Source organism: Lolium rigidum, chromosome 1 (assembly GCF_022539505.1).
Source record: "Lolium rigidum isolate FL_2022 chromosome 1, APGP_CSIRO_Lrig_0.1, whole genome shotgun sequence".
Lineage (NCBI taxonomy): Eukaryota > Viridiplantae > Streptophyta > Magnoliopsida > Poales > Poaceae > Lolium > Lolium rigidum.
In genome coordinates, this window is record NC_061508.1 from 236,219,161 (window position 1) to 236,231,446 (window position 12,286).

The following is a 12,286-nucleotide window of genomic DNA, read 5'->3' on the forward strand; positions in this document are numbered from 1 at the left end:
TGTTATAAGTTGAAAGCAACCGCTGAAACTTAATCTTCCTTTGTGTTGCTTCAATGCCTTTATTTAGAATTTATTGCTTTATGAGTTAACTCTTATGCAAGACTTATTGATGCTTGTCTTGAAAGTACTATTCATGAAAAGTCTTTGCTATATGATTCAGTTGTTCAATCATTGTCTTTACCATTGCTTTGAATCGCTGCATTCATCTCATATGCTTTACAATAGTATGATTAAGATTATGTTGGTAGCATGTCACTTCAGAAATTATCTTTTATCGTTTACCTACTCGAGGACGAGTAGGAACTAAGCTTGGGGATGCTGATACGTCTCCGACGTATCGATAATTTCTTATGTTCCATGCTTGTTTTATGACAATACCTACATGTTTTGTTCACACTTTATGATGATTTTATGCGTTTTCCGGAACTAACCTATTGACGAGATGCCGAAGTGTCAGTTCCTGTTTTCTGCTGTTTTTGGTTTCAGAAATCCTAGTAAGGAAATATTCTCGGAATTGGACGAAATCAACGCCCAGCATCTTAGAATCCCACGAAGCTTCCAGAACACCCGAGAGGAAACAGAGGGGGGCCACAGGGCCACCAGATGACAGGGTGGCGCGGCCAGGGGTGGGCCGCGCCCCCCTAGTGTGTGCACCGTGTGGGTCTCTTAGGCTATATTTCACATAATACTTATTCACTGTTATGAATGGCATAGTGAAGTGCTTATTTATATCCCTTTATGATTGCAATGTGTTTTGTATCACAATTTATCTGTGTGTTACTCTAGTGATGTTATTAAAGTAGTCTATTCCTCCTGCACGGTGTAAAGGTGACAGTGTGTGCATCGTGTAGTACTTGGCGTATGTTATGATTGTAATCTCTTGTAGATTATGAAGTTAACTATTGCTATGATAGTATTGATGTGATATACTCCTCCTTCATAGTGTGATGGTGACAGTGTGCATGCTATGTTAGTACTTGGTTTAGTTGTGTTGATCTATCGTGCACTCTAAGGTTATTTAAACATGAATATCGAATATTGTGGAGCTTGTTAACTCCGGCATTGAGGGTTCGTGTAATCCTACGCAATTAGTGGTGTTCATCATCCAACAAGAGAGTGTAGAGTATATCATTTATCTATTTATTCTGTTATGTGATCAATGTTGAGAGTGTCCACTAGTGAAAGTATGATCCCTAGGCCTTGTTTCCAAATACTGCTATCACTGCTTGTTTACTGTTTTACTGCATCTGTACTGCCTGCAATATTACCACCATCAACCACACGCCAGTTGTAGCATCAAGCTATTTTCTGGTACCGTTACTACTACTCATATATATTCATACCACCTGTATTTCACTATCTCTTCGCCGAACTAGTGCACCTATACATCTGACAAGTGTATTAGGTGTGTTGGGGACACAAGAGACTTCTTGCTTTGTGGTTGCAGGGTTGCATGAGAGGGATATCTTTGACCTCTTCCTCCGTGAGTTCGATAAACCTTGGGTGATCCACTTAAGGGAAACTTGCTGCTGTTCTACAAACCTCTGCTCTTGGAGGCCCAACACTGTCTACAAGAATAGAAGCACCCGTAGACATCAGGCTTCTTCTTCCTCGTCGTCGTCATCGTCCTCCGACCCGGCGCGGAAGCGCTTCGCCGGCGGGTACTCGTCGGAGGAGGTGTCGTCCTCCGCTTCATCCTCTTCGTCGGAGGAGAGGTCCTCGCCCACTACAAGGAGAACCACCGTACAACAACACTTGATTTACAACCCTTTGGATATGCGTTGCAAATTTTAATCATAGATACAGATATATGCGATGCACTTGCATCCGTTCCCTAATACGTGATTGTTAAGAAAAAGTTAGAAACCGCGCCTGTGGAAAAAATTGGCTCCACCAGCGGGAGCTATTACCGCTTGCACGAAAAGTTATTTTTAATAACATGCTTATAAAATAATTTCACGCTGGGGAATTTCCGCCCTAATCTACTCCCATCCCCACGAAGTTCTACAACTGCAATCGTGATAAGATCTCCCCTAGTTCAATCTACCAGTCTCCTCCTTGTCGCCTCCCGCCTCCCGCCGCCGCGCGCCCGCCCCTCCTTCCTCAATGTCCTCTGCAATGTCCCCATCCACACGGATCTCCATCTTGGCCGCCATCGTCAACGCCATCGAGGGGATGCCGATGGTCCTCGTCGCAGGACTCGTGGGCGGTCGATCAACCCATCTCTCACCCCTGGTGCTGATCCTGATGAAAGTGCACTCGTTCTACTCCACGTTGACATCGGGGCTCGAGCGAACCAGACGCACTGCAAACACCCAACACCCAGGCGCCACCACAGCAAACTATCAGTCGCCGTCGCCAGGCATCGCTTCCGTCCGGCCACTGTTGCTTCGCGGTTTAAGACGACCAGGTAAGTGCTTCTATTGGTGTTTATCTAATCTGGATGTATGAAGTAGTAGACTGGGCGTGGTGGATTAATCACTAACCAGTTTTTTTTTCTTATCAGATCCTCAGATTAGCAGTGGGTTTCAGTTGGAAGTAGCACTGGTGATTTGCGTTGACTTAAAAAGACAAGATCTGTCCCCACCTTGTTACAATATATAGATAAAAGCCTTGCTAATTAACCTAATTGCTACTGGTTTCGACATGTGAAATCACTCGAACAGGTGTGATTCTCCTTTCTATTATGATATCAATTGACTCGTTCTGTGTCCTGCATAAAGAATAAAAATTAATTGGTCTACTCTCCTCCCGTGTACCAGGATAACTGAATATCACGCCCGTTGGAGATTTAGATCTGACAGTAACTATCAGGCGACGTGAAATTATGTGATTTTTTTGTGCCGTGATAATTAGGTGCCTATGTAATTCAAATTAGCAATTCATTGCCGCTTTTCGCTGATCTCTTGTATTAGGCATTTCCTCTCAGCCTTTTTGTACTTGAATCTGCATAATTTGATCTAGAAAGAAGGGATTCTAATGAGGGGACAGGTGGGAAGGACTAGAGGTTTTTTACTATCTCAGATCGGTTCAAATATTGTACTCAGTTAAAAAAAATTAGTACCTTACGTGTGCAGCTTGCAGGTTTCCTAGCCGGCTGTAATAATGATGTGTGCAGTTACAAGTTTCGTGTTAACTGGTAAGCATGATTTAATTGGAAGAATAAAGTTACATAAGAATTGCTATCTCCTTCTTTCGGCAGCTTGTAAAGATATCTTAAGTTTATGATAGAAACTAATTTTCCAATTCTTATCCTAACTGATATGGAGACTATAAGTGTTAAATTCCCTATCATATATGCAGCTTGAATGTTCCCTTATTCTTTCTTTTAAAGAGACAATGAAAACAATTATTTATTTACCTTTCAGTTACTCACATGGCTTCGTCGCTCATAGTAGATGGCTAGAGCCAGCTGGAGGTGGGCAGCCCACGAGCAAGTGAATCATTATCTTTTCGCTATATCCTAACATGTACGACTCTTTTATCTATTGCACTTTTCTGTAGCTATGTCCTAAATTGCAATGTAATTTCTGCATCATAGATGAGAAATGACACTGCATTTTCATTTCTTAAGAATAACATGAAGCACAATATCATTACATATTCATTTTATTATGGCCAGTCAAGTAGTAACTGACTTCCGAGCAACATGTGATGTGTCCTTGTTATATTAGTTTGATATGCTCATATTGGTGCATCTCGACTCTCCTTTTCAGAAGGGGCAACTCATAAATAATTAAATATATGTGATCTAGTGGGTAAGCTACAATGCTCCCAGATATGTTCTAGATGTTTTATACTGGCCTGCTATTGAGATACTCCATGTTAACTACTGCTCGTGCCCACTGATAGTTTAGCTTTGCGGTATTGTGACTGACCATTATGTAGATCTAGTTAACTAAATGATTTTGATCTGCTGTTAAATCAGTCCTTTCATATGTATATCATAGTTACTTCTTCTTTCGGTTTTTTCCTTTGTCTTTGATCTGTGTGGTACCGACTTGACATCTAGGTGCCATGGGCTGTTTTAAATGCAAGGGACAGCAAAGATTATCTCGCGTGACTTAACTTTGGCATGCTACTAAGCTGTTCGAAGAAATTCCAAGCAATATGTGGATGAATTTAAGGGTATCATAGACAAAGATGCATAGGATACACTTTGCTTTCATTTTTCAATAGACTACTTTATATGTACGTATATCTTGAAAAGAAATATGCAGAATAGTGCTTTGCTCTGTGAACATATCCCATGTTTCAGATATATTTATGTATTTTGATATTTTCGCATTGTGGGTACTAGAATAAGTAGGTACTAGAATTTCAAATACCCTTTCCTAATGTTTTTCCATATATGTTCTAAAATGGAAACTTTCTTTTTTCAGGCCCAAAATATCAGCACGAACTGTCACATTCAAATGTTACATTAGAGGACACGGGACGAGAGGGAATATATATAGGATTAGATAGAGTATCATTTATCATATTATGATGCAAGATTGTAAGATGTGTACTCTTAAGATAATTTCCATGTGTGGATGGTGATTTTAATTATAAATATATAAATGTTTCTTCATGCAATGCGTTCCAATTCTGCAATTTTTGTGTTGTCGTATGTATGTATTAAGTATATACTATCTTGATGAGGAAATAAATACTTCAATATCTGAAGCTACAAAGCCACCGAATTTAAAAAAAAATATTTGTTTTGAAATAAATTATTTAATTCTCATATATTATGTACCAACGGATACTACAGTTGCCCGACCTCTGTAGCTACTTTGCAACGCTCTATCCAATGGTTACCAACGGACCTGTATGTGTTGCATTATACCCTTGCAACGCCCAAAAACGCAACGCATCATTATTCGTTGGTAGAGGCACTAGCAACGCCTATATTGGCATTTAGATACAGATAAATGTGTTGTTGTAGGGGGAGTCCTGTTGTAGTGGCCCCAGGAGAAGGCGTCGTCGTCGCTCTCTTCCTCCAACTCCCCGTCAGCGAGGAACTGGAGGTTATCCTCCCCGTCGGTCAAGGATTCGTCATCCTCTGACTCGACGGCGAAGTCCCAATCCGCCTCGTCCCAATGCGGTGGGGCGAGGGCCTCGTACGCCGCTAACGGGTCGTACTCCGGCGTCGGCTCACGGGAGGAGGAGGATTGGAAGGAGAGACCCGAAGAGGCAGAGGAGGAGTCCATGGTGGCAGAGGAGGGGGTTTCAATTGCTAATGCAGAGCAAGAGGATGAGGAGGCGAACTGCTCGGATGAGGTTAAATAAAGGGGATATAGTGGAAGATGATTCAATTCTGTGGCAGTTTTCGAGGATGCGGTGCCAAAACTGTCGAATCGTGCAGTACGGAGAAGTTGAGAAGGCAAGGCATCATGATGGAAGGGCACTGTAGCGGTTCTGCTCTGCAACGCGTAACACGGCGAAGGAAAACAGAGTGGTTTTGGAATTATTATTGCCAAAACCAGGGGGGCATGTGTTACCGCCGGATTTTAGCCAAATCCAAATGGGCCGTGATTGAGATGGGCTTAGAGGATATGCACATAAAATATTTCTGAATCGGCCTCGTACGAGAGTTTGGGCTAGATTTCCCGTGTATCTGTACATTATGGTAGATTACGTTTTAGTTTAGAATTAAGAGATAGAGTTTAGTTCGTACACAGTTTGGTTTATTCCAAAGATAGAAATTCTATGGACTATAAATATGTACCTAGGGTTATTGAGAAAGGAGGACGATCACGTTCACAACAAACACAATCTAGGCGCATCGCCACCCCTTGTTTCGAGGGTTTCTTCCGGGTAAGCGTCATGCTGCCCAGATCGCATCTTGCGATCTGAGCAGTATCAAGTTTATTCGTTATTTTGTGTTGCTCGTACTGAAGCCTTGTTGAGGGCGAGTAATATTGTTATCATAGATGTTTTAGGGCTAACATCGATACTTTTCTGGTATGTTTGCTTAATTATGCTGCCCCTAAAATATCTAGCTGCCTTTGCACCTATCTTAGGTGTAAGGGCGACATCTTGCTTAGTCTTTATTTAGTAGATCTGATCCGTTATGGTTGTTCCTTGCTCTCCAAGGATTAGTTTGATATCCGCATGGTTAGGCCTTGCAAACGGGTTGAACGATCCAGTAGTGTGCAAGGTATGGTTTGCCGATCCAAGAAGGGTTGTTCCGGGAATCGACTCTGTGTTGGTTTTTAGGCCTCTTCTAGGACTAGTTTTCTGCTATCTTTCGTATCTGCCAGGCTCAACTACGTGTAGGACGTTCCAGTTATGCGGTGAAAACCTTAGACTATCGTAGATCGGTTTAACTTAGTATTGATAAAGCAGGATCCTCATGTTATCGTAGATCCAATACGAACCATGGGTAAATCGGCTCCTTGAGCCGATTCACAGGGTAACCTGAGAGCCGATCGAGGCTCGGATTTAATGTTTACGTGTTTGCCATGCAGGAAACTAATTGAAGCAATCCATCACCTTCCTGACCAGGTATAGGTCAGGTGGCACGCCCTCGCAACAGCCAGGACGTGTGCCGGAGTTTTGCGGGCCGTTGCCCGAGGGACCAGGGCCCACCAGCAGTTCTGGGAGCCTCCTGGCTCTTCGTGTTGCTCGTCGCTGCTCGCCGATGGGTTTTGGCAGGCAACAAGAACTTACCCTCAGGGATTTGCAACCCATCAGGCCTTGACAAGCTGTCGGCCAGGATGCTCACATCATGAGCTGAACCCTCCCACCCAGCAAGCACGTAGGTGAACCTCATATCTAAATCCACAACTGCTAGCACGTTCTGGCTGATGTAGTGCTTCCTGCTGCGCGTAGTTGACGTATGTCTTTCCGTTCAACACGCGACCGTTGGGAACCCCAAGAGGAAGGTGTGATGCGTACAACAGTAAGTTTCCCTCAGTAAGAAACCAAGGTTTATCGAACCGAGTAGGAGCCAAGAAGCACGTTGAAGGTTGATGGCGGCGGAGTGTAGTGTGGCGCAACACCAAGGATTCCGGCGCCAACGTGAAACCTGCACAACACAACCAAATTACTTTGCCCCAACGTGACAGTGAGGTTGTCAATCTCACCGGCTTGCTGTAACAAAGGATTAGATGTATAGTGTGGATGATGATGTTTGCAGAAAATAGTAGAACGAGTATTGCAGTAGATTGTATTCGATGTAAAAGAATGGAACGGGGTCCACAGTTCACTAGAGGTGTCTCTCCCATAAGATAAATAACATGTTGGGTGAACAAATTACAGTTGGGCAATTGACAAATAAAGAGGGCATGACCATGCACATACATGTTATGATGAGTAGTGTGAGATTTAATTGGGCATTACGACAAAGTACATAGACCGCTATCCAGCATGCATCTATGCCTAAAAAGTCCACCTTCAGGTTATCATCCGAACCCCTCCAGTATTAAGTTGCAAACAACAGACAATTGCATTAAGTATGGTGCGTAATGTAATCAACAAATACACCTTAGACATAGCATTGATGTTTTATCCCTAGTGGCAACAGCACATCCACAACCTTAGAACTTTCTGTCACTGTCCCAAATTTAATGGAGGCATGAACCTACTATCGAGCATAAATACTCCCTCTCGGAGTTACAAGTGAAAACTTGTCCAGAGCCTCTACTAATAACGGAGAGCATGCAAGATCATAAACAACACATAGATAATAGATTGATAATCAACATAGCATAGTATTTCATATTCATCGGATCCCAACAAACGCAACATGTAGCATTACAAATAGATGATCTTGATCATGTTAGGCAGCTCACAAGATCTAACAATGATAGCACAATTAGGAGAAGACGACCATCTAGCTACTGCTATGGACCCATAGTCCAGGGGTGAACTACTCACACATCACTCCGGAGGCGACCATGGCGGCGAAGAGTCCTCCGGGAGATGATTCCCCTCTCCGGCAAGGTGCCGGAGGTGATCTCCTGAATCCCCCGAGATGGGATTGGCGGCGGCGGCGTCTCTGGAAGGTTTTCCGTATCGTGGCTCTCGGTACTGGAACTATTCTCGACGAAGGCTTATGTAGGCGGAAGGGTAGGTCAGGGGGCGCCACGAGGGGCCCACACGCTAGGGCCGCGCGGCCAGCACCTGGGCCGCGCCACCCTAGTGTGGCGTCGCCTCGTCGCCCCACTTCGTTTCCTCTCCAGACTTCTGGAAGCTTCGTGGAAAAATAAGATCCTGGGTGTTGATTTCGTCCAATTCCGAGAATATTTCCTTACTAGGATTTCTGAAACCAAAAACAGCAGAAAACAGCAACAGGCTCTTCGGCATCTTGTTAATAGGTTAGTGTCGGAAAATGCATAAATATGACATAAAGTATATATAAAACATGTGTGTATCATCATAAAAGTAGCATGGAACATAAGAAATTATCGATACGTTGGAGACGTATCAGCATCCCCAAGCTTAGTTCCTACTCGTCCCGAGTTGGTAAACGATAACAAAGATAATTTCTGAAGTGACATGCCATCATAATCTTGATCATACTATTGTAAGCACATGTAATGAATGTAGCGATTCGAAGCAATGGTAAATATAATGAGTAAACAATTGAATCATATAGCAAAGACTTTTCATGAATAGTACTTTCAAGACAAGCATCAATAAGTCTTGCATAAGAGTTAACTCATAAAGCAATAAATTCATAGTAAAGGCATTGAAGCAACACAAAGGAAGATTAAGTTTCAGCGGTTGCTTTCAACTTGTAACATGTATATCTCATGGATATTGTCAACATAAAGTAATATAATAAGTGCAATATGCAAGTATGTAAGAATCAATGCACAGTTCACACAAGTGTTTGCTTCTTGAGATGGAGAGAAGTAGGTAAACTGACTCAACATAAAAGTAGAAGAAAGGCCCTTCGCAGAGGGAAGCATTGATTGCTATGTTTGTGCTAGAGCTTTTATTTTGAAAACATAGAAACAATTTTGTCAACGGTAGTAATAAAGCATATGCATTATGTAAATTATATCCTACAAGTTGCAAGCCTCATGCATAGATTACCAATAGTGCCCGCACCTTGTCCTAATTAGCTCGGATTACCTGGATTATCATCGCAATACATATGTTTTAACCAAGTGTCGCAAATGGGTACCTCTATGCCGCCTGTACAAAGGTCTAAGGAGAAAGCTCACATTGGATTTCTCGTTTTTGATTATTCTCAACTTAGACATCCATACCGGGATAACATAGACAACAGATAATGGACTCCTCTTTAATGCATAAGCATTCAACAACAAATAATATTCTCATAAGATATTGAGGATAGTTGTCCAAAACTAAAACTTCCACCATGGATCATGGCTTTAGTTAGCGGCCCAATGCTCTTCTCTAACAATATGCATACTCAAACCATTCAACTCATGGTAAATCGCCCTTACTTCAGACAAGACGAACATGCATAGCAACTCACATGATATTCAACAAAGGGTAGTTGATGGCGTCCCCAAGAACATGGTTATCGCTCAACAAGCAACTTATAAGAGATAAGATGCATAAGTACATATTCAATACCACAATAGTTTTTAGGCTATTTGTCCCATGAGCTATATATTGCAAAGGCGAAGAATAGAAATTTAAAGGTAGCACTCAAGCAATTTACTTTGGAATGGCGGAGAAATACCATGTAGTAGGTAGGTATGGTGGACACAAGTGGCATAGTGTTTGGCTCAAGGATTTTGGATGCATGAGAAGTATTCCCTCTCAATACAAGGCTTAGGCTAGCAAGGTTAATTGAAACAAACACAAGTATGAACCGGTACAGCAAAACTCACATAAAAGATATATTGTAAGCATTATAAGACTCTACACCGTCTTCCTTGTTGTTCGACCCTTACTAGAAAATATCTAGACCTTAGAGAGACCAATCATGCAAACCAAATTTTAGCAAGCTCTATGTATTTCTTCACTAATAGGTGCAAAGTATATGATGCAAGAGCTTAAACATGAGCACAACAATTTCCAAGTATCACATTATTCAAGATATTATACCAATTACCACATATAGCATTTCCCGTTTCCAACCATATAACAATTTAACGAAGCAGTTCAACCTTCGCCATGAATATTATGAGTAAAGCCTAAAGACATATTTGTCCATATGTAACAGCGGAGCGTGTCTCTCTCCCACACAATGAATGCTAGGATCCAACTTTATTCAAACAAAACAAAAATAAAAACATACAGACGCTCCAAGTAAAGCACATAAGATGTGATGGAATAAAAATATAGTTTCATTAGGGGAACCTGATAATGTTGTCGATGAAGAAGGGGATGCCTTGGGCATCCCCAAGCTTAGATGCTTGAGTCTTCTTGAAATATGCAGGGATGAACCACCGGGGCATCCCCAAGCTTAGAGCTTTCACTCTCCTTGATCATATTGTATCATCCTCCTCTCTTGATCCTTGAAAACTTCCTCCACACCAAACTCAAAACAACTCATTAGAGGGTTAGTGCATAATCAAAATTCACATGTTGAGAGGTGACATAATCATTCTTAACACTTCTGGACATTGCATAAAGCTACTGAAAGTTAATGGAATAAAGAAATCCATCAAACATAGCAAAACAGGCAATGCGAAATAAAAGGCAGAATCTGTCAAAACAGAACAATACGTAAAGTCGAATTTTCTAGGTGCACCAGACTTGCTCAAATGAAAATGCTCAAATTGAATGAAAGTTGCGTACATATCTGAGGATCACTCACGTAAAGTGGCAGAATTTTCTGAGTTACCTACAGAGCCTACTGCTCAAATTCGTGACAACAAGAAATCTGTTTCTGCGCAGCAATCCAAATCTAGTATGAACCTTACTATCAAAGACTTTACTTGGCACAACAATGCAACAAAATTAAGATAAGGAGAGGTTTCTACAGTAGTAACAACTTCCAAGATTCAAATATAAAATAAAAATGCTGTAGTAAAATCATGGGTTGTCTCCCATAAGCGCTTTTCTTTAACGCCTTTCAGCTAGGCGCAGAAAGTGTGTATCAAGTATTATCAAGAGATGAAGCATTGGCAGCGGGGTTTGGAGTTTTCTCAACCATGCATTGTATTTTGCATATGTAAGTTTCAGAGGCTCTCTTTTCATTAGTCTTAGGCTTGCTATTCTCATCAAACAAATTTTCAGGGACAAGCCAAGCATAATTATTTTCTAGAGCTTCATATATTCCTAGGAGCTTACTAGGTATCGGTACTTTAATCTCCCCACCATCATTAACGTTATTAGTGTACCTTATTCTATCCATGTCCATCTTTTCAAGTGTTTTCTTAAAATCAGTGAACAGACCAAGCCTCTTATGCTTAATGAAAACTTTTCTAGCTTCTTTAGCTACCTCTTTAAATTCTCTAACAAGGACTTTTAAAACAAAATCTCTCTTTTCTCCCATCTCCATATCAGAAAGTGTAAGAAACATGTGTTGTATCATGGGGTTGAGACTAATAAATCTAGTTTTCAACATGTGTACTAAACAGGCAGAAGCACTTTCATAAGTAGGAACAGCTTTTAATAATGGTACATCTTCAAAATCTTCATCCATGCTAACATGGGTGAAAAATGCTTCTATATTATCTCTTCCAATTATAGACCCTTCTCCTACATATATATCTTTTAGAGTGAACTTAGGAGGAAACATGATGAAATAAGTAAAGTAAATACAAGTAGCTAATTTTTTGTGTTTTTAATATAGCAAACAAGATAGCAAATAAAGTAAAACTAGAAACTAATTTTTTTGTGTTTTGTTTTAGTGCAGCAAACAAAGAAGTAAATAAAAGTAAAGCAAGACAAAAACAAAGTTAAGAGATTGGAAGTGGAGACTCCCCTTGCAGCGTGTCTTGATCTCCCCGGCAACGGCGCCAGAAATTTACTTGCTGCGCGTAGTTGACGTATGTCTTTCCGTTCAACACGCGACCGTTGGGAACCCCAAGAGGAAGGTGTGATGCGTACATCAGTAAGTTTCCCTCAGTAAGAAACCAAGGTTTATCGAACCAGTAGGAGCCAAGAAGCACGTTGAAAGTTGATGGCAGCGGAGTGTAGTGCGGCGCAACACCAGGGATTCCGGTGCCAACGTGGAACCTGCACAACACAACCAAATTACTTTGCCCCAACATGACAGTGAGGTTGTCAATCTCACCGGCTTGCTGTAACAAAGGATTAGATGTATAGTGTGGATGATGATGTTTGCAGAAAACAGTAGAACGAGTATTGCGATAGATTGTATTCGATGTAAAAGAATGGACCGGGGTCCACAGTTCACTAGAGG

At 41.5% G+C, this 12,286-nt stretch overlaps 1 long non-coding RNA gene across 1 annotated transcript; it reads left to right on the forward strand.

The window, feature by feature from the left end:
* Positions 1-3,084: 3,084 nt before the first annotated feature.
* On the forward strand, positions 3,085-4,086 carry LOC124683346. Its single transcript, XR_006996644.1, has 3 exons — positions 3,085-3,139; positions 3,399-3,470; positions 4,013-4,086. It is a non-coding gene; the product is annotated as an uncharacterized LOC124683346 (long non-coding RNA).
* The last annotated feature ends 8,200 nt before the right edge of the window (positions 4,087-12,286 follow it).